Genomic DNA, 4,971 nt, shown 5'->3' with positions numbered 1-4,971 from the left:
GCCTCCCTTATCATGAGAACGCAGGGGCAGACCCTGACCAGTCCAATCCCATCGCTCTGGACTCACTGCTGCTGGGACAGTTTGAATAACAAAGGAAGCCATGAGACAATGTGTTCCCTTAGTTTTGATTCATTTCTAAAATGGTCCGTGACTCAAGGATGAAGTCACATCAGGACTGATGTTGTTTGATCTCAGGAAAGACTTGCTTTGAATGACACAGTCAGCGGGTCTTTAAGCTAACTTCTGTCCATCTGGATTTCAACAGTTTAAAACAAACAGAGGCGGAAGTTTATAATTTAGCTTTCGGGTGCCCTATGGAGCTTTAGAACTATGGCTGTGTTCGAAACTGCATACTACATACTTGCATATGGCATACTCATCGATCAGACAGTATGCAGAGCGTTTACCCACAATGCATTTCGCTCCTGCCTGAGCCGAAATCAGTCGGCCTGAAGCTGGTTTCACTTAAGCTCTAAACTCTGTAAACTTTAGCAACATTTAAAACATTTTCAGGCGAGAAAGTAGTCGTTTAGATCCCCAACATGTTGAAAATCTGACAAAATACCGGCTATTTACCATTTTGTTCCGACGAATTCGGTGCTACTAAAGCTAGCCGCAGTGAGCAACAAACCTCCGGTTATTGTCACAAAATAAAATACCCGTTGCCTTTTATCATAGGGAAAGCCATTACGATACAATCAGTGCTTTTGTTTTGAAAACAAGAAGTGAACCTACCCTCGTTGTAGCTAGCTTGAAACTGCCGTTTTGACAGGAAATGACGATCGGCGACGTCACGTTACACCGCATCTTGGGTAGTTTGAGTATGAGTAGTAACCTCATGATGCATACCCAACATTTCGGCGAATCTAGTATGCATTCGGGAAAAAAAGTCAGTATGAGTAGTAGGAGTAGTAGGAGAAGTATGCAGTTTCGAACACAGCCAACTTTTTGCCTAGACTTCAGTCACAATAATCAAGCCCTGTTCAAATCGCATTTCATTGGGCAACGATTACAAACGAGACACCCAAACTTTCTCCATCTCCATCTGACAGACATCATTTTCCCACTTGGCCTGTCCTTAACTGTCCTTAACGATGAGTCTTCCTCTTACACCAGAGCAGAGGTGGAAAGAGTACTGAAAAATTGTAATTATATCAATACTATGTAACTTCTCAAAAAGCCCATTATGGAGCTCCCCCTACAGGCTTGGAGGTAATGTACGGTTACACTGTCGTAAATACAACACCCTTTCACTTTCACGTTTCACGTTTGTTGACGAACCGGCGAGGAGTCAGAAGGTGCAAGCTATGTCGACCGAGAAGGTAAGAGTAATCAAATGTACCTGGGAGTGTGAGAGGGATCTATTTGTTTTTGCGGTAGGTGTGCCAGAAAGCAAGTCGAAGTACTTCCGCTCAGCTCCCGGGCCGGTCCAGCAAAGTTACATAGCGCAGTTTTTCCAACTCAGACCCCTTGAAGGGCATAGGAGACAGGCCAATCGTAATATTAAAACTCATTCTAGCCCCACAATTTTTTTCAAGCTGTTATTTTAAGGTAGAAATGTTACATAGTATTGCTTTAAGTAAAAGTATCTTTACTTTGCCTAAATTCTACTCAGAGTAAAAGTAAAATTACCCATCTCAAAATTGCACATCTTGTACTGCATAATAACAGTATTGCCTTTCGTGCGTTTGAAAACGAATAATTTTTCTAAATTTGGCCACGGGTTTTTCTGGCTTCCGTCTCCTCCAGAATGTGTATCCTCTTCGTCTTCGGACCTTTCCTCCTCCAAAGTCTCCACGTCTAGGTTAGCAACAGCCATCTTCCAAAGCGCAGGTAGCCTACCAGATCCACCACACCAGATTATTTAACAATGGAAAGGGCGCGCGCAAGGCAAGGTCACGCAATTGACTTTCAGTTCCGGGACAGCTGTTTAAATTTCCGCCCGCATTTCATTTTTCACCATCAATATTTGTTTTACTCGGTAACGTGAGGGGTTTCAAATGTAGCAAAGTATAAGTACTTGGGTCAAAATGTACTCGAATAAAAGTAAAAATTACTCAGAAAATTACAAATTACTCATGAAAAGTACTCAATTACAGTAACGTGAGTAAATGTAATTCGTTACTTTCCACCCCTGCACCAGAGATAGTCGAGGAGATCAGCAGGGTTTTGTGCTTGGTCCGATTTTTTTCACTTTGTACATGCTTGCAATTAGGCAATATTTTTATACAACATGGACTAAAATTTGTATTACTATGCTCTATCACTCGGGTATACTTATCTATGAAACCATATTAAACAAATCAGTTGGTTAGACAGGAAGCATGTCTTAAAGACAAAGACCTAAACGACTCTGAACAGACAGAACTGAAGTTGTTGTTTTATACCCCAGCGCGTCGGGAAGACACCGTTACATAGTTATTCGAAATAGCATTACATTGGCTTCCAGTACTACCCTTAGAAAACCATGGTGTTATTTTTATTTTTTTTTACCAGGATCTGTCTTTCTTTCATATCCGTAATATTGCCACAATTAGCAATATCTTGTCTCAGAGTGATGCAGAAACACAAGTACATGCTTATGCTCACGTTACTTAAAGATTTGACTACTGTAATTCTTCATTTTTGGGTTGTCCCAAAAATTCTCTCAATCCAAAATGCAGAGAGACCATATTTCTCCACTTTTGGCTTCCCAGCATTAAGAATAAAAAATTCTTCTCCTCACGTATAAAGCTTCCCATATACATCTTAAATGGTAAATGACTGCACTAAGCCATTTTGTATTCTAGATGACCACTAAAAGCACATTTACACTATAAGTCACATTCATCTACAACACCTACTGTTTGTTAGAAATATTATAACATTGTGTAAAGTATCAGTGCTGTTGTTCATTTTAAGTTAAGTTAGAATTGGAAGAGGATGTACTCCTGTTTCTCAAATGACTGTACAGATAGACAGGCTAGTTGTGACGGTCACTCTACATGCATTTTGTGCGGCACGAGTTCAAAGTGATTAATATTCATTGGTTCCTTTTACATCAGCCTCCAATGACAGTTTCATTAACACTAGAAATAGACATGGATCCAGCTGATATTGTGTTCCACTTTGGATTAAAGTCAGGCAGTTTGGCAGGATTGCTGCCCAGCAGAAACCACAAAGTTGCATTTGTTCCTTGTAGGCATGACAACGGATATTCATAATTTTCCATAGGAATTACTTTCAGTGCACTTTTACTTTGCCTCCATTGATTGGGCTCCAAGACTCTTTTTAGTGAGAGGGAGTAACTAAATCTCATCCACATCCCTCTGTAAAAGCTTTATAAAACAGCTATAAACATGCACACTTTTTAACAAAGATTTTGTAATCGTCAGACTGCCATTGTGTTTCCAGGGACGTAATTCAAACTGCCCTTCTTGTTGATGGGAAGTCTGGGGAAAAATAGTCAGAAGAGATAAGATCGAGGGTGTGGAAGTTTTTCGTGGGTGTTTCCTGCTACTGGAACAGTTTGGAGTCATTATTAAAAAGCTTTGGAGACCTCAGTCTCATGACTTCAAAGACATGATCATGAAGTCATTAGTTATGGTTGAATGGCAGATCTGTCAAAGTTTTGCTCAGTGATCTCGTGACCGCAGTTTGTGAACATGTTCATTTGGATCATTCATACTTCTGTCGTGGGTGTATACATACAGTAGAGGTCCCTCCCACTGTTTTTCTCAAGCCCACATTCTATTAACTTTTAAATAAATATTTCCAAATGACGTGCACAAAGATATTTGTATTACTTTACAGATCAGTCTGTGAAACATCTGCATGTTGTTTTCAGTTAAAAATTGTTCTACTCCATTATTATATGAAAAAGATCTTGTGTTTCAAAACCATCGTTTATGCAGCTATCATCAACATCTTTCATTTTAAAAAGGGTTTAAATGCAGTAGTAGTCACTTTTAGGGGCAATACTCCAGTGATAATTAGCCCCAGAATGTTGAATTTTATAGAAAGGATTTGTACACTACCCTCATAGCTCCATGAAGTCGTGCTGGGCAATAATGTGGACTCAACTTTAAGAAATGCTCCTGTAATCATTTAAACATTTTTTTGTGTATTGCTGAGCACTTCAATCTATAACTGAGAGTCATTTTTTGGGCAGTTTTGGCTCAGGCAGCGTTGGTGAAAGTTTCATTGGGAAAGAAAATGAATCCCATGTCACGTAAGAAAATCTCATTTGAACAATGTCACCCCAAATCTCAAATAAACCAGCTGAGATCTAGCTTGTTGTTGATTTTGCAGAGCAGATTCTCACAGGATACTTGAGATCATGATCAAGTAATGGTATTTTCTTTTGCACATGTAAATGCTGTCTACACAAATATATTTCTGGATTCATTAAATCTTATGATTGATGGAGAACATCACATACTATTATCAAAAGCTATGTTGTTGTGTGTTCTCTTCATTGTTTATAATCAGTTAAAAAATACACGTAAATGCAGGTAACAAACTCATTTTGACACATTTAGATTGGTTATGCTCTCTTTTATTTTCTTCTCCTATGCTGAGCTGTGTCCGGGTCACACTGGCAAGGGGAGCATTCCCTACATCCTTTTTTCTAAGAGGTGTATTGAGGGCATAAAGAGTATAAAACCTAAATCGACTATCACATCTTCGTCCCCTGTCCATCATTCACACTGTACCTGATACGTCCCTTAATATCATTATCATTATAATTATTATTTAGGGCTGGGCAAGTTAACTCATTATTATCGCGTTAACATATTAATTATTTAACGCCGATAAATATTTTATCGCGCATTAACGTATTTTTTTAATTAAAAACAATAAATTAAAAACATTTTGGGTGGGCTTTTGTGCCTTTAATGGAGAGGAAAGTTCAGAGAGACAGGAAGCAGGGGGCAGAGAGAGGGGGAACGACATGCAGCAAAGGGCCGTCCGATGCAGGACTCAAACCGG

Source organism: Odontesthes bonariensis, chromosome 8 (assembly GCF_027942865.1).
Source record: "Odontesthes bonariensis isolate fOdoBon6 chromosome 8, fOdoBon6.hap1, whole genome shotgun sequence".
Classification (NCBI taxonomy): domain Eukaryota; kingdom Metazoa; phylum Chordata; class Actinopteri; order Atheriniformes; family Atherinopsidae; genus Odontesthes; species Odontesthes bonariensis.
The sequence above is the reverse complement of the archived record's forward strand: the minus strand, read 5'-3'. Positions refer to the sequence as shown.